Source organism: Rattus norvegicus, chromosome 18 (genome assembly GCF_036323735.1).
Source record: "Rattus norvegicus strain BN/NHsdMcwi chromosome 18, GRCr8, whole genome shotgun sequence".
Classification (NCBI taxonomy): Eukaryota; Metazoa; Chordata; class Mammalia; order Rodentia; family Muridae; genus Rattus; species Rattus norvegicus.
This window is the reverse complement of record NC_086036.1, coordinates 30,881,430-30,905,013: the sequence shown is the minus strand read 5'-3', so window position 1 is coordinate 30,905,013 and position 23,584 is coordinate 30,881,430. Positions and strand designations below refer to the sequence as shown.

At 45.5% G+C, this 23,584-nt stretch overlaps 1 protein-coding gene across 1 annotated transcript in view; it reads right to left on the bottom strand.

The window, feature by feature from the left end:
• Positions 1-23,584, bottom strand: part of Arhgap26 (Rho GTPase activating protein 26) — a 786,446-nt gene that overhangs the window by 584,034 nt on the left and 178,828 nt on the right. The window lies entirely within an intron of this gene.

The following is a 23,584-nucleotide window of genomic DNA, read 5'->3' as shown; positions in this document are numbered from 1 at the left end:
GCACTTGGGAAGTGGAGGAAGGTGAATTTCTGTGAACTGGAGGTCAGCTTTGTCTATATATTGAGATCCAATCTTTAAAAGAGAAAGCAGAGGAGAGAAGATAAGGAGGGGGAGGGGGGAGGAGGAGGAGGAGGAGGAAGAGGAGGAGGAGGAGGAAGAGAAGGAGGAGGAGGAGGAGGGGAAGAAGAAGAAGAAGAAGAAGAAGAAGAAGAAGAAGAAGAAGAAGAAGAAGAAGAAGAAGAAGAAGAAGAAGAAGAAGAAGAAGAAGAAGCTGTTACAGTGGTATGCTGATCTGCTCACAGGAACTTCCTGGAATAATACACAAAATGCTGTTACTGTGGTTTCCATCTGGAAATGATCTTGTTTGAAATTTTTACTGTGATTGTGAATTTCTTTAGTAATAAAAAAGTATAGTTAAAGTATAAAAAGCCACACGCTGCTTCCTCGGAAATTCCTCAAATGGGTAAAATTAAACTCAAAACGTTAGAATTTAGCACTTCCTCCTGAGAAGGAGTGGAGGGAGGAAGACATTGAGGGAGGGAAGGAGGGAGGGAGGGAGGGAGGGAGGGAGGGAGGGAGGGAACCGGGAAAGAGGGGTAGCAGAGCTCGAACCCAAGTCCCAATCTCTTCCTGATTTTAGGTACAACAGAGGCAGGGGAGGGAGGAGGGGGCAGCCTGGAAAGGGGGAGGAGGCATTAAACAGATGTAGGGTCCTGGGGGTCAGGATGTTGGCAGCCGAAGCCCACCCGGGGCGCTGGAAGCCAATTGTGAGTGATTTAAGAAATCGCCGGCCTGGGGCTGCGGGCAGGAAAGCCGTGATTAAGGGCGAGGAGAAGGGAGGAGCACATTTGGGACGCAGGCCGGAAGGGGGCAGGAAGCTGCGCTCATAAAACAATCTGACAATTACGTGTCAGTGGAGGAGAAGGGCTCTGGAAATTAGGGGCTGCCTCGGGCAGCAATGAGCTGCGAGAGGAAATTCTATTTGGTGCCAGGTGTTTGTCCCTCCACATTTGGGTTCAGCTTGGGACTTCAGATTTCATGCTCACATGCTGCAGGAAGCGATTCTCTGGCGCCTTTATAAACACCCCCTGCAGCCCTGGTCCAGCTGGACCCTGTGGTTGGTGGTGCTATAACCATAGGCGCCCCCAACCCATCCGCCCACCCTCACCCCCCCCCACCCCAACTAGCAATGCTGACCCAGCCAGGTGCTCCCCTGCAATAAACACTGTGCCCAGGCCCAGACAGGTGAGTACATAGAGGTGACCAAGCAAGAGTTAAAGCCTCACCCCTGTCCCTTTCTTTGGGATTGGAAGAGAAAGGCTTCTAAGTAGCCCGCTATACCAAATCAACAGCTCCTTTCATCTTGTCAGTGAACCCTACAAGTCCTACCTCTCCCCTACTCCTGAAGCTCACTGTGGGATTTATGATACAGAGATCCTACCCTTCCCCTGAAGCATGCCCTAGCCAGCGGGATCCTCTTTGAGGCAGGAGAATACGTGTTCAGAGGCCCATAGGAGAATCTGAAGGTCCCGGGAGTACCTGAGGGACCACAGGAGTGCTCCACGGTCCTGGTTCTAACAAGCACTCGCAGTGAGGCCTTTGACAAGTTACTTCACCATTCTGAGGCAACTCTCTAAGGAGGGGCGGATATGAGGAGCTAACAACACTGTGGACCAGACTTTGGACCCCTGCCTTAGATGGCAGGAGCATCGGGACACTCAAGGCCTGCTTAGCTCTCAGAAGACATTCCCGATTTCCAGTCTTCCTCCTTAATGGAGAACACAGGCTTCCACCCACCGCGGCTGTAATGCCTCCGGCTCACGCGGCTCTCCCTTAAGGAGCTGCACCTGCTACTGACCTCTGATAGATTTTTACATGGGTAGGAGATCTCCCTTAGTCATTCAATTACTGCACATTGAGTAAATGCTCATGACTAAGGCGAGCCATATACACAGGCCTCCAGAGCTACATACAATTCCTAGCTCAGACCCTACCTTTGTAATATTGGTGGCTTACCTGACACCTTTGAACCTTAATTTCCTCGTCTAGAAAACTTAGAACAACAAAGATACCTTTTGTTGTTGTTGTTTTGTATTTTTGTTTTTTTTTAAATCGGTTCCAGCATCTATCAGAATAATGTATAATTACTATGTGTCTGTTTCAGATAAAAATTGAGTGGCAGCTGTTCTCATTTTTTTTTTCCGGAGCTGGGGACCGAACCCAGGGCCTTGCACTTGCTAGGCAAGCGCTCTACCACTGAGCTAAATCCCCAACCCCAGCTGTTCTCATTTTTGAATGATACTTTTTTTGGTACTAAAACGCCAACAACCAAAATGGATACATTATTCACTTACAAATGAACAAGTGCCCACCGCCCTTAGACACAGACAGGGTTAGATAAAGCGGGTGTTTGTGTGCCCGTTACGGGAAATTTTACAGAAGCTGGAGTACCGAGGAGAAGCGACGAGGAGATATTAAGTCTTCCTTTCTGTAAATGTCAGTAAGTGGGTGAAGTGGAGAACACGGGACATGGTTGGAGGTCGAAGGAAACCTAAGAGACTGAAGATGTGTAGTTTCTGCTAACCGGCTCCATATAAGAACCTTCTAGTACATTTCTTCTCAGGGGTGAGTACACACTTGTACTGCTTAGGCAACTCCTTTCCAGTGTCTGCCACTACACGAGAAGACTCCTGGGTAGTGGGCCCCTGTGCCCTAGGATCTTTGCCAAATATAGAGATTCCCCACAGCCCCTGCATTGACCACAGTTGTTTAAAACAGTATTTCATGTACACTTGATAATTTGTTCTCTATGTTTCCTACTATACTGATCCTAAGATTTTATTTTATTTTTTAATAATTGCAGCCCTGCCCTGTGTCTTCAACACAGTATTCAAATAAGTTCTTGGTTCCAACAGATCTTCCTTAAAGCCTCCTGTGTTGTTGGATTTACTAACAGTCCAGGGAGGCATTCAAATAAAACATAGAAGGGGCCAGAAGGGGGCAGTGATGGGGCAGGGCCTGCTGGAGAAAGACAAATGCAGCTTATTATCCTAGATGGCTTCAGGACACAGAAAACATTTGGATTGAGCCCAGGAGAGGGTGCTACCTACTTCCAAGACAGATGCTGCAGGAGAGCCTGTCACCTGAGTGAGGCCGAGCTGGGGCTCCCAGACAACCCCTGCCCCACCCTGACAACATGCCACTTGCCTGCGCCTCCTCTGATACAAAGGGCTCCTCTTCTAATCTAACAGGCAGCAGGCAGGAGTCTAGGGAGCACGGGAAAGGCAGCAAAGCAGATGCAAAGAGGACAACAAAGACAGACTTCAGACGTGGAATCTTGTTTCCTTCCACGCACCGACCCAGCAGCTGCGGGGCCTTAGCAATGGTGTGGGAAACCGTCCATCACCTACACTGCTTCCCAGGCATGGCCTGCAGCCTCTTTTCCAAGGATGCAGAGCTAAGAGAGCACAGGTTTTGAGTTAAGTCTTTACTTTTTTACTCTCTCCAAGTCTGGCACTCTTTCTGAACTCTGTGGTGTGTCTAGAAGAACGGTCTGTACTCTCTTGTGATATTCCTGATGCTTCACCCCCAAAGAGCCTGAGAAGCTACTCCCCCCCTCACTTCTCAGGATACTTTACTCTCCATTCCACACCTAGCTGATAATAATCATGGCGGTCTATGCAACCTCAAGACGGAAGTTTTGCCCAAAATTTACAGATACTATAAGGCCACTGAGTTAAAAGCAGCCTTGTCTGTGCTGCCTGAGGAGCAAGCCCAGAAGGGTCTGCTTGCCCACTTTGATGCTTAGATACTGGTATAGGAACAGTGACTGCCTCCTACATGTGCCCTGCGCTGCCTGGAGTGCAAGATGCATCTGTTGCAGTGTTTCAAACAACAAAACCGCACACAAACGTCTACTGACAGGAAACTGGTTAAATAAATTCTGGTACATCTATCCTACAATAGAATACTATGCACTCAGATAACAGCGTGGCCAGCACATTTATACCATGTTAGAAAGGCAGATACAAATATAATTCAAATTAAAAAGCAATGGAGCAGGGTGGTATTCACCAGTAATCCCAGAACTAGAGATAGAAAAAGGGTCATTGCACATACAAGGCCTGCCTGGTCTACATGGTGAGTTCCCGGCCTGTAGCAAGACCTTGTCTCAAGGACAATGTAAAATATACTTCCATGGTGCTAGATATCAAACCCATAGTTGTGTACATGCTACACAAATGCTCTATCACTGAGCTACACACAACAAAATATATTGTAATATGCACTATGTCTCTTTTATGTGATATGGGTTAGATTTTCTACAGATGATAAATGTTATGTGGATGGAATGCATTTTGAAGTAGGGCTCTACACACATGAAGATCTTCCAGCAGACATCCTGAAAGCTGGACTCTGCATTGTTCGAATCTTCTACCTGTTTTACTTCTATAACAGCACAAAGCCTCAAGGAGGGGAAGGCATCTCCCTCAGCTGCCATTAAGAGACTGTTGGATCTATTCATGTTTGTCTAGCCTCCAAGAGACAGAAACACAAATGTGGAGGACAATGGTGTGTGCAGGGACAAGTCCCTGGGATGGGGGAACTTATGGGTTCAGGTTACCCTAGCAATTTAAAGACCCTTCACTTGACACGGACCACACCAGGCTTCCTTGAAGAAGCTACAGGATCTTGGGACAACTTAAAAGTTCTGGGGCTTGTGGGCAGGGGTGGGGGCAGTGCTCCTAGCAGCCAAGAATGACACTGTAGAATACAGAACTATGTGCCCTCAAGGGGAAGTTAGCCAGCTGTGTTAGCGGGGAGTAGGGTTATCATCCGAGAAGACTTGCAACCCTCAACAAAGCAAAATGAGTAAGTGTTCCTTTCCTTCTCGTATGAAAGGCCCTGGTAACAGTTGGTATGGCGACTTCATCCAGTCTCTGGGTACTCCATCATTCATGAACTCAACTGACAGCAGAGGAACAAAGTACATCCCCCAACGGCTCTTCTGAGGGAACTGCTGCTAGGTAAGTTCACTGCTCGTGCCAGTCAGAAACCAGTCTCAGCCTACCCATCTGAAATTAAACTTCCATGTTGTCGTCTCCTGTCTTGTAAACAAACAAACAAAAAAAGTGACTTTATAGTTCTTCAATCAATAAATAGCAAAGGGTACAGAAATAAAGAAAGAAAAAAGACATTAGCAGGAAAGCAACAGACTAAACAAGGCCCCCACTGATGACTCAGAGGTGGGATCTCCAAGCCCACTGGCAGACTTCCCTGAGAACCACGCAACAAGAAGGTCCATTGTCACCCAGGTTTAGCATCTTTATCAGTTGACATTGACACCACCTGGCCCTATCCTCTTGAGCCTTAGCTAGTGTCGTGGTCATCTTTACCCATGAAGGTCATGAGCTGGCCCTTCTTCCTCATCTACACACTGGTCTATGTGGTCTCTTCTCTGCAGTTCTGACACAGTTCAGACATCCCACAACACTCTCCTTACCTTCCCCACAAGTCTCTCTCACCACTCTCTGCCTCGCTAAAGGGCCAGGTGTCTATGAAATGCTCACTCTGAGAGCTCACTCTGAGCCTTTGCCCTGACAGCTCATCCTACTGGCCCTGACTACACAGAACTACTAGAATCTGCCGCAAGCCCAGGATTACTACACACTCTTTCAAAACTGCCCTCAGGGGCTGGAGAGATGGCTCAGCAGCTAAGAGCATTGGCTGCTCTTCCAGAGGACCTGGGTTTAATTCCTAGCACCCATATGGCAGCTCACACATTTGTAAACTGTTTGTAAGTCCAGTTCCGGGGCTCTGACACTCTCATACAGATTATTTATGGAGACAAAACACTGATGCACATAAAATAAAAATAAATAAATTACTAAAATGGTCCTCACCAGGTGCCTTAGCTCTGAACACCTCAAGAGCCTCATCATGTTACAAGGAGCAAAGGTCAAAGCACTTGCCTGTCTGACTAGTCCCACCACAACCTCCCCTGCTTGCTGGCTTCACGTCTACGTCCGTGCCAGGGCCAATTAGGCAGTGCTTGGGGCTGTGCACTGAGTTACACCAAACCTTGGGAGGACAGCCCCCTGACTGAAGTTCTCTCTAGGTTGCCTTTAGCAGAACCGTCCCTGCACCCTTCACCCTGATTCCCTTCCTAGTACTTTACTCCACTTGACAGAGAATACATTTCCTTTGTCCAGTCTGTCCCTCTCCACTGGAATGTATGATCCCTGGATACAGCATTTTTTCACTTGAGAACTGTGCCTGGTACGGAGCAGACAAATATTTTGAAAATGAATAATGCTGCACATGGCCCAGTTAATAACGTGCGGCTTCAGTCCGAACAAACAGCAATGATGGGAAAACCTAGTCACTGACAAGAATGTGTGCAGTGCCTGTTTTCATAAGTGACCTTTTGAGAAACAGCTGAGGGGGCTGTCGAGGTAGCTCAGGAGTTAAGGCACTTGCCATCAAGCCTGATGATCTGAGGTTGATCCCTGGAACCCACAGGGTGGCAAAGAGAACAGACCCCACCTGACTGGTTGTTTTCTAATCTTCACCAGTGCAAGATGGCAGGCATCCCATACCCCCAATCAATCAATCAATCAATCAATCAAAATATAAATAAAATTCTTTAAAAAATAAAGAAAATGAATGGCAGGTGAGAGGGAGTAAGGTGTGCACAGGGGGTCGTGAGTTCGAGCCCAGTGTGGCCTACACAGTTGATAAACATTAGCCTCAGCTACACTTAGAGACCTTGTCTTAAAAACCCAAGAGCTGGAGACATAGCTTACTGGCAGATGCTTGCTTAATGTGCATATAGCCCTAGGGTGGGGGGTGGGGGGCAGGGGGCTTGAAAAGGAAAAAGAAAAGGAAAGAGATCAAGTCCCTTACTTGCTGGATGAATGCAGGGAAAGCCATTAGGAGAGAGTATCTCCTACTTCTAAGGCACTATTCCAGTTCTGGAGACACAGAATCAGGATAAATAGATAATCACCAAGAGGAGTAGGGGAAGGGGGAGTGAAAAGAGGAAGCAGGAAATTCTGTAAGTAAGTAAATATATAACAAGATCGTTTCATGTACTTTCAGGAACACGTGATGGAAACTACCAATGACAATTCACCTGTTTTATGCATAGGAGCTTCTGAGTCTCTGGCCCTTCCCCATCCCACCTGTCAAATCTTGCGTTCTGTATCAAATATATGTGCTTACATTTTCACATATGAATGCAAGCTGTGTATCTTAGAGCAGTTATCTTACGACACAGTGAATGATAGGTTACACTTGTGTGTGTGTGTGTGTGTGTGTGTGTGTGCGAGTGCACGTGCACACACACACGTAACTACACTGGTACATGTGTGTCTGTGTATGTGGAGGACGGAATCAATGTCCAGTGTTCTCCAACTTACTCTTCGAGACAGATTCGCTCACTAGACTTGGAATTCACAGACCCTGCTAGACTGGCTGGCCAGCAAGCCCCAGGGACCCACTGCATCATCTGCCTCCCCAGCACTGGGATTATAAAGGTATGCAGGCATGCCTGACCTTTGACATGGATGCCGGGGAATAAATACAGATCATCTTGCTTGTGTGGCAAGCACTTTGCCAAATGAGCCTCATCTCCAGGCCTAAATGATGAGCTGTACTTTATCAAAGATCCTATCTGGGGCTGAGGGTGCAGCTCAATTGTAGAGCCCTTGGTTAGCATAGAGGAAGCCCTAGGGTTACTTCTCAGCAGGGGGTGTGGAGATGCGGGGGTGGGGGGGGTGGGGGGGGGAAGGGACTATGCTGCACACTGATTTGATGATTGAGAGCATCCTCTGTTGTGGGGTAGGAGACACCCGTTAGACATGAGCTGATAAATTCTCACAGGTCTTCAAAATCGAATGCCTGTGATTCTTTGTGACCTGCCCATGAATCTGCGGCTTTCAGTATACCGCTCACAAGTAGCGTGCTGTCTGTTTACTGGAGCTGGTGAATGTTCCATGTGGGCTCCTTGGTTCTCGAAGCTGAATGAAAACACAGAGCTCCTTAAAATAAAAATAGCTGTGCTTGGGAATCGCAGGGGGACTCGGCTTCTGCTCTCCCTCGCTGTGGGAACACACACTGTCATTGCTGCTTCCTATATGCTTGGCAGGATTCTGTGTCCATTTGGAATAGTAATTCCCCAGATTTCAACTTGAAAAGGAAGGAAGGAGTCACTGAATTCCACCAGAGTGGCTCAGCAGAATCTCGAAAAGCCAAAGCTTAAATATCCATAATCTTCCAAAGGAAAGAAACAGTTCCTGATGACTTTACCTGGTTAAGAATCAGCCAGGGGCAGGCTCTCCTGTTCACTGGACAAAATTCTGGTTCCTGCATTAGGTGCCCTCCCTATCCCCTTACACATCAATTTTATTTTTTTAAAGGTCCAGGCCTTTCAGCCTAAAACTTCCAAGAAACGCACATCCGTTCTGTTCCTCCTCCGCTTCTGCGTGCTTCCTGATTTAGAACCTGGAAACGGCAAGGCCGGCCATCGGTTTGTCCTCAGAGGCACTAATCTGCTGTTACAGAAGGGTAGGATTCTGTTAGGGTGGAAACAGTAGGTGGGAGGCAGGAGCTGTCTCTTGAGGGTCTGGGAAAGAGGCCTTGTCATCAGGGTGAGAGGCCTGTCATCAGGGATGACACAATCCTACGGTTGTTGAAGGCTGACAAAGAGGTGAATCTGTGGATTCTACTTCCCTCACGTCCATTTTTGGTCGGGACAAAGGGAATTGCGTGCACACAGTTACATTCCACAGGCAACTCATTTCCTCTTCCTGTGGGAAGGCTCCAGGAGGAGAGGAAGAGACACACCACAGAAATTCAAGCCTGTGGTGAGACCACCATATCCTCCCTCCCTCCCAGGGTTCCCTGCTCTTCTCCACTTGATGCCAACATTCTATGAAGCCTCATAGCCCTTGTAAAGACATTCTGCTTTCTCCAACAAAATTGTGGAAGGACTTTCACTGTAATTGTATGGGGCGCTGAAGATAGGACCCGGGTTCTCACAAACTCTAGGAAGCACTCAACCCACTGAATTACATCCCAGCCAGGAAGAATTTTTAAATTTCCCTTCCAAATTTATTTGGCTCCATGGAACTGATGTCTAAGAAATCCTTAGGAAATGAGAAAATCTAAGGTACAGATTGTTTTCAAATGTAATAAAACCTTAATGAACAATAAACTTAAGAACCGTTTGAGTAAAAACAATGCTAGCCATTGTTGGCATCTAGACATTCACTAAATGCTGTGGAGTTTATTTTCATACACTAGAAAATATATTAATATTTTACAAATACATTATATTTACAAATACACCATAGGTAGTTTTTTTTTTTTTTTTTACGAGATGAAATATGTCCGGATATGCTTAAAAACCGAATAGCTCTGAGCTCTGTGCCCACAGAACCTTGCAGAGACAGCAGACTGGGAAGTAACTGGTTCTCTCTAAAGCTAGACCAGTAACCATAACATAGCCTTAAAAAGTTGCTACAAACCCCAGTTAGTGAACGGAACCTCAGCAGAAAGTCGGTTCCACGGGGACACCCGCCAGAAGGGGCCAGCCGGTTGTGTATGCACCCTTCCTGCCTCCCCACTATAGGAAGCGGAAGCGGGCTTCCCAGCACCGCGGGTTGTATTTCAGACCCACTCAGTCCCTGGGGACTCTCCCCCCAGGCTGTGTCCTTCCTTAAACCACTTGAATCTCATTTCTTCTGCAGCTGATTTTTTTTCCCCAAGATGTTAACAATTTCTGTGGAACCATCTGGATGTTATTAAGAAAGTGTCCCGAGTCCTCTGAGGCAGCTGGCTGTGGCCTCTTGCCTTGTTTCCTGTGTCCTGGATGTCTTAAGCTGACTTTCATAAGAAATTTGGAATATTAACTTAAAAAAAGAAACAGTCGGTATTTTTCAGCCCTGAGCTCTTACAGTTCCATTTCCCCAGTTGGGACTTCTCATTCTGCGTTCCCATCTTTAGCCCCTGCTCTGGGGAGGATGAAGCTTGTCGATTTTAAAAACAGAAGGCACCCGTGGTCAGGGGTAAACCAGAAATCCAATTGTCTCTGCTTTCCCACTTGGCTTCACAGAACCCTGTTATGTTCCTCCTGCTTTGCCGTCTCCAACACCCACAACCTCTGCTCCACGCTGAGACCCTGAATCCCTGTCTGAAAAGTAGATGCCAGAAGGTCTACTGGTTGACCTTGGTTGAGCCCTAGATAGTTTTCTCTGAACATATTAGGGGAAATCATGCAAGGTGGGGGGGGGGAGGGAGGGAGGGAGGGAGGGAGGGAGCCAAGCAGGTGACAAGTTTCAGGAGTGTAGGGTTAATGTGAGGAAGTGGGAGACAGGAACTATAGGTCACTTCTTTTCTGCCCACTAGCCAAGAGCACTGGTTAAAGATATGCCATGGTTCCAGCTTACTATTCAGAGTGTCAAATGGGATTAGGGCATTGGCTTGCCTCATTCTTATGTATGTATTCTTCTGTTAGGTCTTGAGTTGCAAAACTGGACCATTTGACTTCACCCATCCCTATAAGACACTCATGCCCATACATCAACCCTGTATCATCAACCCCAACCAACTCATCAGCCTTTGAGTTGCCCAACCAAGTCAGTATTAGCACTCTGTGAAGTTTGGTTGGTTGGTTGGTTGGTTGGTTGGGTTTGGTTGGTTGGTTTGGCTGGTTGGTTGGGTTGGTTGGTTGGTTTGGTTGGTTGGTTTGGTTTGGTTTGGTTGGTTGGTTGGTTGGTAAGGGTACTGGAGATTAACTAAGGCCTCACGCATGCTCAGCAAGTATTCTACTCCTGGGAAACTTTAAGTGTCTCCCAGTCAATGCTATGGAGTCACCAATGAGCTTGAAGCATCCACTTTACTTTGAAACATAAGTACAGAATGACCTTCTCGAAAGATTGCCTGATTTTCCCTCTCTGATACTGGTGAGGAGTGAGTTTCATATGGGAAACAAACAAGTCCCTCTCCACTGTAAGTCCTCAGGAGGGGGACAGCTTCAACTTCATTCCTTTGTGATAATTCACAAGAATTTACTGTCTCCTATGTGCTTTGTAATGGATATTTGTTAAGTGGTCTCACATCCCTATTTTAAGATAATTCAAGGTATAAAAGGAATGAAAAAAAATAATATAATAAGTCAGCTGTCAAAATATTGTCACGTTTGCCTTATCCCTATATACTTTTCTGATCCACTTGAAATTAACATAAATATGATGATACTTCCTCCCTAAATATTTCCTCAAATAATCTCCTAGATATCTTTATAGTATCATTATCAAACCCAAGGCATATAATACTTAATACATAATTCAAGGCAAGAAAATACTTAATAGACAATTCAAATTTCCTCAACAGTCATACTTAATTTGTATCTCTTACAGTGATTTGTGTATTCAAATGTATATGGTATACACATGTGTGTATGTGTGTGCAGGTTTTACCTATGAGTGCCCATGTGCAGGCCAGAGATGGATTTCAAGTGTCTTCCTCAATCACCCTCCACTTTATAAATTTTAATTCTGATGTGTGTGCGTGTGTGTGCGCGCGCGCACACACACATCTGCCCATAAGACAAGAGTGCACACATGTGCCTGTGGAGGCCAGAGGTTGATGTGGGTGTCACCCTCAATCACTTTCTACCTTATCTTCTTTTAAACAGGCCCTCTCACTAAACAATACTCTCTGGCTGGCTAGACTGACTGGCTAGTTAGCTCTAGAGATCCAACTGTTTCCTTTCCCACTTCATTGGGCTGTGGATGGTTATGGGTGCTGGAAACTAAACTCAGAGCCTCAGGCTTTCAAGGAAGGCACTCAGCTGACTGAGCCATGGTTCCAGCTTTTACCTTATTTTCTGAGACAAGGTCTCTCACTGAACCTGAGCCTCACCATTCCCTCTAGGCTTGCTGGACAGTGAGCCTCGGGATCCCCGTGCTTCTACCCTTCCAGTGCTGGGCTGCACATGCATGCCACCATGCCTGAATTTTATGTGGATGCTAGAAAATCTGAACCCCATGTTTACATGAGTAAGCACTTTATACACTGAACCACCCCCTCCCCGGGCCTACATGCTAAAACAAACCAAAACCGCATAGTTCAGATATAAAACCTTCCCTCTTCAGGTGTATAATTCATGCTTCCAATGTATTCACAAGGTATACAACCAAGACATTTCATAACGCCAGGAAGAAATTCTGCACCGGATCTTCTTCCTGACACTTGGCACCCACACCTCTACTCTCAGTCTTTGTGGACTCCCTTGTTCTGGACACTGCATACGCATGAATCACACATTTGGGCTTCCTGGCATGGCTTCACCACTTACCATGTTTTAGGCAGTGTCTGTTGTTCATCATGACTCCTGCCTCTGCTTTTATTTTTCCTTGAGAGAAAGAGGATCTCAAGCTCTGAATTGCTAAGTAGCCAAGGATGACCCTGAACTCTATCTGTCTCCACCCAGCAAGTGACATGACAGGTGCACACCACCGTGCCTGGCATGATCTGGGGCAGAGATGGACCGAATGGCTTTATACATACTAAGCAAGCTCTCTACCGACTGAGCTAGATCCCCTACCTTTATTCCTACTTCTCACTAACTAGTACCTGACGGCTATGCCATGCGGATAGACATTTGGATAGTTCTGTTACATGTGGTTTGTTTGTTGAATCAGGATCTAATGAAGGGCTCTACACTACATTTAGCTGTCACAGCACAAGTTTCTTTTAATCCAGATTCTCCATCATTAATTCTAGAATATGAATACAGATCTTCTTTATTCCAGAAGAACACAAGCTGGTTGCTTTGGAGAACATCCTCATAGACTTGTCTGCTTTCTGTCATGTGATTCAAATTACCAATTTTAGCAATAACACTCTATGGGCAAGGCATGTACCCCCTATTGAGCCACATCAGCACACATGGGGCACCCAATCAGTGATTCTAAGCTCAGTCACTGGTGAGACAGTTAGCCAGATCTCCCACTGGGAGGACACGAGGGACGGAGAGGAAGATGCTGACTAAGCCCTCTAGCACTGCTTGCTTTTATCATGAAAGCTAAAAGCAATGTTTTCCCATTACCCTGCTGCAGACAACATTTCCGACAGATGGTGATGGTGGTGATGTTTGCCCGAGTATTTTTTTTTTTTCAGGAATTTGGTAATTCTTATCAACTGAAACCCTTCACTTGCGCCTCTGAAAGCGTCCAATGGGTGACCTGCTGATGTCAAGGGACAAACGTCTACCCTCAGAACACTCATGCCACTGGTTTCTGAATGTGATCCAGGAAGAGCCGGAAGCTTGGTCACACAGGTGCAGTCCATTAACAACGCCACTTTCCTCACCTCCCACCGCCTTTCCCTACACCACAGATCGCCCATAACCCAAAGCCCTGTTCTTGGGAAGGTGGAGTTGAGAACTGGGTTCCCTATTTCCTTCCATGTGGCCTCCTTGTGAATAAAAACACTTTTGTAGTGATTGGCATGCTACATGGTAGACAAAATGGGCTTGGTTCAGTAATACATGCTTTCCTTTTGCACAATAAGCTCAACAACACTATATTGATTCCCAATCATCACCATCATCATCACCACCATCACCATCATCAACATCATCATCACTAACAACCTCCACCTCCACCATCATCATCACCACCAGCACCATCATCACTATCATCATCATCACTACCTCCACCACCACCACCATTTCACAGTACTTGGATAGTCTCGCTCATGCTAGATAAGTACTCTGCACGGAGCTAGATCTCCAAGTTCCAACAATGGTGTGAGCATGCAGTGGTGAGCACTGTCTGAATCCATTACTGCCATGGGGTTTGTTAAAAATGGGGATACATTCACTGTGCCAACATTATGGAGTACACTTTGATAAATCAAGGCAAGTATGATGTGTCTAGGTATTCATTCTCTCTTCCTCCCTCCCTCCTTCTCCTCTCTCTCTCTCTCTCTCTCTCTCTCTCTCTCTCTCTCTCTCTCTCTTTTCCCCTCTCTCTCCTCCTCCCCCCACAAGATCTTGTCATAAGCGTCTGCCCTTGAACTGATGATTCCTATGCCTCAGCCTTCTGAGTTGTGGACTACTGGTATACCTCTCATGGCCAGTTTCTAAGTAATCTAATTAAAGGGAATCCCACCATCTATGCGGGCCTGCTATCATCACAGCATCATGATGCAGCCTCTAATTGTACTATAAAAGCTCTAAAAGCAGTAATCTCACTTTTCTGGTTCTGCAATTTCTCCCATATATAGACTCTGATATTCTGTAAAAGAAAGGAAGAAATAGAGAAGGAGGGAAGATAGCCAAGTTTGGTGGCACATGCCTTTAATCCCTGCACTTGGGAGGCAGAGGCAGGCAGATCTCTAACTTTAACTACACAAAGTTCCAGGATAGCCTGGATTACACAGAGAAACTCTGCCTCAAAAACAAAACAAAAATAAATAAAACAAAAGCAAAAAGAAAAGGGAAAGGGAGTTTCCCCTACTCCATTCTATCTTTTTAACCACTCTGACTCAAAAGTTTTTTTGTTTTTTTTTAATTGAGACTCAGTCTCACTGTATAAACCTTGCTGGCCTAGATTCGCTATGAAGACTGGGCTGGTCTTGAACTCATAATTGATCTAGCTAACTCAAAAGATTCCTAGGCACTCAAATGCAAACCAGATGTGGTTTTGTATACCTAGAATTCTACCCTTTCCTTCTTTCCTTTCTTCCTCCCTCCCTCTCCTTCCACCCTCCCCCGCCTTCTATGCCACGGCCCATCCATGTTCAGTTGTACCAACCACAGAGTTACACTCAGGCTTTCTCCTCATTCTCTTACCTGTTGTTCTGTCTTTAGCTCCTACCGCAACCAATGTCCCTTTGCCAGGTTTACCTTCCCTAAGGCCGTGAACACAGCCAGCCCCTCCCATCCTATCCTGTGATTCCCCACAGAGCACAGGAACCTGACAATGAGTGCATCTCCGGTTGGTAATTAGATGCTTCGTGTGATTCTCCCCTGGTGGAAAAGAAGCACCCAGGCAGTAGCCAGGGCTTTCTGCCACATGCCTGGTGCCAGCACAGTGTCTGCTCATAGTGGGCAATCAAGAAATGTCTGTTCCTAAAATGCACAAATGAAAGAATTAAAAGGAATAGCTAACTTTATTACAGAACAAGACTGAACAGGACGCAGAATCCATACAAAAATGAATACCGAATCAAGTTCATTACTGACATGAATAATCGGAAATCCCATTTCCTGTTCTCAACATCTTTCCTGGGGTCCTTGAAAAGATAGTTTGCATAGAGGAAATTGCACTTTTAATGACAAATTTGGGGACAATCTGCTCAGAATAGGCAGGAATTCATAATGAAATTAGACCTGCTTAGGCCAGTCTCCTCCCGCTTCCTTCCCTCCCTCCCTCCCTGCTGCTGGCATTTCTCACAGCAGGGCAGCCTCTCCATGCTCTCTCTAGCCAAGTTCATCACACTGGCACGGAGCAGGGGAGAACCTGGCTGGGAGAGAGAGTGCTTCCCTTGGGCCATCATTAAAGATGTGTGTTCCTAAGTTATTGGCCTTTATTGTCATCCTGCATGGGTCCTTAAGCCTCCTTCACATTCTAACCTCAGGCCAAAGAATCATCTTAATTCCTGACCAGAGCCTGAGCCAGGACTGCACATCGACCCTGATTTTGAGAGAACAAGACAGAGCTGAGTGTGGGCCCTGAGAATTTGATACACTCAACAATTTGCCCTGAGGACACTTTTGCTATCACTTTAGGGAAAGAACAGACACATCAAGAAGTTTCAACTCTGCAGTTTTAGCCAGACAAAAAGGACATCCTAGCATCTGAAACATCTATGAGTCTTCAAAATCAAGAGAGATGGTCATAATAACTCGTAGAAATCAGGCCGATCTTACTACTTTCTTATGAACTTTGGTTTTGACATCAGACTACATTCAGAACTTCGACAGGACAATGACAGTGGTGACCTGGCTCTGAATTGGCTTTTCAGTCCCCTTGCTGGGTGTAGAAGGGTGTGACAGCTCACGGGATTCAAGTCCCTTCTCCATCACTTACTAGCTGAGACACGGAGGCTACACACTCTCCTTTCTAGGTCTCAGTTTGCTTAACTAGAATATGAGCATACGGAGGTGCCCTGGAGGTCATATTTGATAGCTCCTGATTGTACAGAGGTTTGGAATGGGTGTGTGTGACGCTCTTACTTTCAATAACAAGTAACAATAGTAATTACAAACTGCTAACAGTGGGAGTAACAACTACTAACAATTATTGGGCACTTACTGTGTACCAGAGAATAAAATAAGCCCTTTACGTGAATTATTTGTAACCTCAAAATAGCCTTTTAAGGTATGTTACTGTGAGCACTTGCATTTTATATATGAAGAGATGGAGGCACAAATTAATTAATTGGCCAGGGTACCAAGGAAGCAACTGGTAAGGTTGGGATTTGAATTGTGAGGGCAGGAGTGTGCCAGCAAACACAGGGATCTGATGTCTGGATGTCTATTGTTCCTTCTAGGAGGATCTCAGTCATTTGAGAGTGAGGGGAGAGAATGGGGAAAAACAAGAAAAGAAAATGAGAAAACTCAGACTGCAGATTTTCCCATAAAATACAATATGGGGTACACTGTGAAAGGGGACAAGCTTAGAGTTATCGGTAGGAACTCACCGGAAATTCCCAATCTAGGTCAGGGGTGGAGAAAGAGAAAGAAAGGAAACGAGAGCATGCAAAACTTCACGTGCAAAGAAGCAAGGAAGAGAGGAAATAGTAGAATATGCCTGGGTGCAGCAAATGCAAGGGTCAGAATCAGGACCTGTAGCCCAGCTTTGACTACTCTGTGGTTTCTTATTTCTATTGTTCTCCATTCTTTCAACTCCCTAACACTAGACAGGAGAGAGAAAAGGAAAGGATAAATGGGAAAAGGGGCAGCATTATCATTAGACTACTTCCAGCTGATTAGGAGTGCCGAGTTCCTTGGGGTAAGTTTGATCTTCACCGTCAGAATATCTAATTTCTTCTCATTTCTCCTTTGTGTGCACAAGTACTTAAACCACAACGAATAGCAACTGACCAACAAACCACCAACAGCCCCCAACTCTTGGGGCCCTGGCATTTATGTATCCTCTGAAGAGGTAGGTGAGGTCTGGATGTCCATGATCCTGAAAAGAACACTAAGAACACTACTCTTTATCCACTGAGGGTTTAGCATCTTCAAGTCGCACATGCAAGGAGAAGGCATGGAGGAGGAACGAAAAAAAACAGTATAAAATTTAGATTGATGAAACCCAAGGAGAGGAGAGAGTAGGAGGCTTCTAGAATTATCCAGACAAGAGGTGAGGGGCACCAGCATGGAAAGACCATCAGAGAAGGGAGAGAAAAACTCTGAGGCTGCAAGGCTTAGTGGTGAGTCGGGGCTGGTTTAGATGCCCACTGTCACATGGATCCCTCCCTAAAGGCCTTTAAGTTAGGTACCGCCATCTTACCTCTTCATAGAATAGAAAGTGGAAATTTTACCTGAGGGATAAAGGAGATCTCAAGGGCTAGGGAGAGGGGGAAACAGAGCTAGACTTGGAAGTGGAGTTTGCCTCACTTAAAAAGGATCTGCTCTGCTTCTGAGAGAGGAAGAGGAGCGGGAGGTGAGTTGGGAAGCTCAGTGAGATGACTTATATATGGTCAGCCCAGGGAGCGGCACTATTAGAGGGTATGGCCCTGTTGTAGTAGGTAGGTCATTGTGGGTGTGGGCTTAAGACCCTCACTCTAGCTGCCTGGAAGCCAGTATTCTGCTAGCAGCCTTCAGATAAAGATATAGAACTCTCAGCTCCTCCTACATCATGTCTGCACGGATGCTGCCATGATCCTGCCTTGACGATAATGGACTGAACCTCTGAACCTGTAAGCCAGCCCCAAATACATGTTGTCCTTTATAAGACTTGCCTTGGTCATGGTGTCTGTTCACAGCAGTAAAATCCTAACTAAGACACTCAGGTTTCATGGTTAGGAGACTAGAGGGGTGGTAAGACCATTAACTGAGATACATATGGGCAGACGGACAGACAGGGAAGGGTGGGATGCTATGAACCTGACATTCTTGAATGGGAGGGACATCCCACCAGTTCTACTGAGTACATACTGCAGCTATGGGAGAAGCTGAACTGGAAATATAGAATGATCTTTCTGCTTAAAGCCACAGGGAGAAATGAAATTGGAAAGACCCGGTATGAAGAGAGCTGAGCCCAGATCCCCAGGGAATACTGACTGCTATGGGCTCACAAAGGGACAGGAGGCTGAGACAGACCTCGGAAACACTGGGGCCAAAGGTCACATGGAACAAGTTTCAAGAAAGGCAAACTGGTCAAAAAAAGTCTAATAGAGCACAGAAGAGAGAAAGGAAACTCATGATGTTCCCTGAGGTTTGCAGCTAGGATGTCACCAGTGGCCATGGTGAGAACTCAGTGAACTCTGCCCTCTAGCAGAGGCCACCTCTGCAAAGGATGGCAGATGGAGGAAATCAATGGCCCCAAGAGACTTCTGCTGGTTTATTTAATATGTGGAGCACAAACGTGTTTATAGGTGGAGGGGAAGAAACCCACAGAGATGGAAGGATTTAATCAACAGGAAGGACCAGAGATTCCGGGGAGAGGATTGGGGGGGGGGGACACTAAGGTCAGCAACTAAAATGTATTTAGCAGTTAAAATGAACTAAGTCACTATGATGTTGCCATTAACGGTCATAGAAATGAAGAGAACATAGGCAAAATCCTAGAGACTCTGTGTGTGTGCACATGCAGGCTTACTTGTGTGCACAATAGATCTGTAGTGAAGAATCATTAAATAGAACAAGAACGGCTAATTTAGCAATTTAGCTGTAGCTGACAAACCATCTAGGGGGAAATTAGGTTCTTACTTTCTTTAGTCCCTGAGCTGGAGCCCAGAGCCTGGCACACACTAGGCAAGCTCTCCACTACTGAACTCTGCCCCCATCTCTAGAGTCTTACAGTATACCAAAACACTGCAGATGGGTCAAAGTTTGAAACCTGTGATGTGATTCTATACTTAGGAAAAACATAAGAAAACAGCTGTGTGCTTTTGGATGGGGACAGTTGCTCTAAACATCTGAGTACATGTGAACCAGGTCTGACCTAGATTTCTTAGAGGTTAGCTCAGTCTGGTAAGTGGGTGAGCTATCATGGTCGACATGTGTAGAGGGGCAAGAGCAGAAGTATCCTGGGTGATCTGACTTGCCTCGAGGTAGAAAGACCTTTGGGAGAAGTTGTGTCACTTAGAATAAGATGTCGGGGGGAAATTAACGGAAAAAAAAAAAAAAACTTGGATAGATATAGACAAGGCAGCAATGAGGCATAGAACCTTCTGTTCCCAAAAAGATTTAAGGGTAGAACATGAAGCAGTAGCAGCCATGCTGTCACATGATGGACGCTTCTCATTTATAGAAGGCTGGCTTCACAAATAACGAACGACTTAGTTCCGAATGACTCAGAGGGAGGATTTTATAATACAGTGGTAGCAGCGTAGTCTTTGAATCGCTTCAGATCGCCACATAAGAACATTTCTATTGTAAAATGAATGAACAGGAGGATATGTGTGTGTGTGTGTGTGTGTGTGTGTGTGTGTGTGTGTGTGTGGGCTAAATCAGGACCAAAACTCAACAATGAAGATATTAAACCCTGTGGCTCTGTTCGTAGAACCGGGTCACATGGTGCCGTGACATGAGCTTGGTAACCCTGCTGCTTGTTCTGAAGCCTGCTCTGCTCGGTGCCTATGGCTTGCTTCAGCAGATGACTCTAACTTCCTGGCATCTCTAACTTCCTGGGGTCTTGGTGCATTTCAGGATTTGCCCTGAAAGCTTTATGCAGAGAGTATTCTGGGACTCCCTACAGGAGTTTGCCACTGTTCGCTATCATCTGAACTCAGAGGCTTCTCTCTAGCTAGAATCTCGGTGAAACCTCTCATGACTTTGACCGCATCACCTTTTCATTCTGAGGTCTGCGGAATCCAGCAGCACTCGGGTGAGGCTGTCTTCTTTACTTTTCTATCGCTGTGATTAAAAAAACAAAAACAAAAACAAAACAGAAAAAAACCCACCACAGCCAAGGCAACCTATGGAAGAAAGTGTTTCATTTTGGCTTATGGTTTCAGACTGGGGATGGTTGTGTGTGTATATATATATATATATATATATATATATATATATATATATATTCCTCAAAAAAAAAAAAAGTAACATGAAAGACCTTTGAAAATGTCATGTGGAAAACTACTGCTGTAAAAGCTCCTTAAAAAATTTATGCATGCATATGTAAAAGGAGCCTATAACCCGGAGAACAGTGCCTCTCACAATCACCACAGTGTGGAGGAGACTGGATGAACCCTGAATGAATCTGTATTACCAATGTGGTGAAGCTTTTCCCAGGACTGAGGGTGTTAATGACCACTGATCTTTAGCTAAAACCGGTGTGTGGAGAAAGTATTAAGGGAAGCTTCCTCCTCTGAGATGACAGCAATCTGAGACTGCTCCCTTCAGAGACCTCCCACCGGGATTAGTTTAACCCACCTGGTTCAACTTAAACAATAAATGCACCAGGTTTCCCAGCTGTTGGTGCATCTCCATCAGAGCCTGCAGCTCACTTGATCTCAGACTTTTCTGTGTCTCTGTGTGTTCTTCATTCTCCATTGCTCCAGTAAGGCCAATCCCTAAGCCATTCAGGTTGTGGCACCCTACACCATTGTTATGGTTTGTATATGCTAGGCCAAGGGAGTGGCACTATTAGAAGGTGCGGCCCTGTTGGAGTAGGTATGACCTTGTTGGAGTAGGTGTGCCACTGTGGGTGTGGGCTTTAAGACCCTCACCCTAGGTTCCTGGAAGCCAATATTCTGCTAGCAGCCTTCAGATGAAAATGTAGAACTCTCAGCTCCTCCTGCACTGTGCTTGCCTGGATGCTACCATGTTCCTACCTGATAATGGACTGAACCTCTGAACCTGTAAGCCAGCTCCAATGAAATGTTGTCCTTATAAGAGTTGCCTTGGTCACAGTGTCTGTTCACAGCAGTAAACCCTAACAAAGACAACTATCAAAAAAAAAAAAAAAAAAATCTCAGTACCGGGTGTGGGTTACCTACCTCTTAGGGTTATTGGCCAGTGGGGTTCCCCAAACATTACAGGCCATTACTATGGTTCTTGGTTACTCTCCACAACTAGATGGTGAGATCCAAATGCTAAAGGTAGCACAAGCATTAGTTAGAGGATATGGAGAAATGGAGCTGGTGCCAGCATGAAAGCTTCATCCCTGCTGACTGGCTTTTAGAGTCTGAGAAGACTCTATGCATGCTAACAGGAAAAAGTGACCAAAAGTGTAGCCCACCTGTGAACTTGCTATAATAATGACTGGCCTCGAAAGCCATGAATAGAGGCATGAATTGTATGGAACCAACCACTTTAGAATTAGATTTAAAGCCTACTCCATGAGATAGAATTCATGGCTGGTGCTGTTAACTGGGCCAAGAACTCGTGATGGTCTAGGTCACAGGCTCCAGCTGAGAACCTAATACACCATTGCTATGGTTTGTATATGCTATGCATATTCAGCTATGTGGATAGCATTAACTCTCTCTCCCCCTTAGATTAACTATCTTCACACCCTTAGATTAGTCCATTCCTTACTCTTGTTTTCCACTCTTTTTCCAGTAGATGGCAATTAATTCAAAGACCCAGAACTAGTCAACATGCAGAGAATAAAAGAGTGCTCAGATATCAACGGGACATCAACATCACACATACACACACACACACACACACACACACGCACGCACGCACGCACGCACGCACGCACGCACGCACGCACGCACACACAGGCACCCAAGGCTCAGCAATACAGGAGATGGGGTAGAAAGACAGTAAGACCCAGGGGCAAGGGAAATAGTGTTTTCCAGACACGGACAGTTGCACAAGTGAACTTATAGTGGTTGTAACAGTATGTACAAGATCTGCGCAAGCTCAAACCAGACCAAATCCCAGTATGGAATGGAGAGGTGGCCACAGAGCCCCACCCTCTGCATGAGGAACTACTGGTAACTGACAGCTGCTGAAAGGAGAGTCCACTTTCTTTAAAAGTATAGGCCCCTGGTAGACTTACCATGCCCCAGTAGAAACTCACACATCCAAGAATATATGGGCAGCAAAAATAGTACTTGATGAGTTTTTAAAAAACAAACAAAACAAAAGAAAAAACAAGACACAAAATTTGGTGGACAGAGAAAATGGGGCTGATCTTGGAGGAGGTTGGAGAGAGGAATAAGAAAATAAGCATGAGGAAGGCAGTAACCAGTACAAAGTAAAGCATATACATATTTTTAAGTATTAGCTAAACTAAATTACTTTCCATCAGATTAACTTCATCTTCTAGGTGTATGTATCTCTGTTTCTTTCTGTCCCTCTGTATGTGTCTCTGTCTCCATCTGTACCTCCCCCTTCCCCTCCCCAAGCATACTTTATTGAGTATACTGCATAGTAGCAGACTGGGCAATGTAGTGGTTTGAATATGTTTGGCACAGTTAGAAGGTGTAGCCTTGTTGGAGAACATTTGGGATTAGAGACTCTCCTCCTAGCTGCCAGGAAGATAGTATTTTGCTTCTGGCTTCCTTTTGGATGAACTCTCAACTCCTCCTGCATCATGCCTACCTGGACACTGTCATACACCTGCCCTGATGATGATGGACTGAACCTCCGAACCTGTAAGCCATCCCCAATTAAATGTTGTCCCAATTTAAGAGTTGCCTTGACCATGATGTCTTTTCACAGCAATGAAACCCTAAGACAGGCAGTAACCCCAATTTTCCTGATATTTCCTTAGGTCCAGCCTCTAAAACATAGCTCAACAGATTGATCGTTTGGAGTCCCCAGCCCTAAATGCCATTGTTGAACCATTAGGGTCATCTACCACCCTTTCCCCCTAACTCAGGCAGATCCCCTACTCCACAAAAGACCAGTAGGTCACTACTTTCCTTATTGTTTTTCAGAGAAGGAAAGCAAGGAGAAGCTACCATGGCTGCTCCTGTGTGTCAGATACGTGCAGAGGGATACCTCTGAAATCTGAGAGAAGAATGAATGAAGGCACTTATCACTTTATCATTTAATGCCCCCAGTCTCTTTTCCCTCCAAGCATTAAGACAACTCCAGTTCCAAGAGAATACAATGTCCTCTATGGCCTCCACGGGTATTGCATACATGTGCTAAACAGACAAACGTGCAGACAAAACGTGTGTGTGTGTGTGCATGTGTAATAAAAATAAATATTTATTGTACAAAAAGTACAGCAATTCACCTGCCAAAGCCCATTCTCTCTAATTTCATTCATCATGCAACTGTTTTTGTAAATAATAAACATTGCTAAATTACAACATTCACTGCCCTCATTTAAAGAAAGAAGGGAACTTGGCCTGTCTGTTCAAACATCCACGTTCAAAACTCTTCAGACCCTGAGGAGTTAGAGCTCTTTCATCTCATTCTTTGCAACCTTGT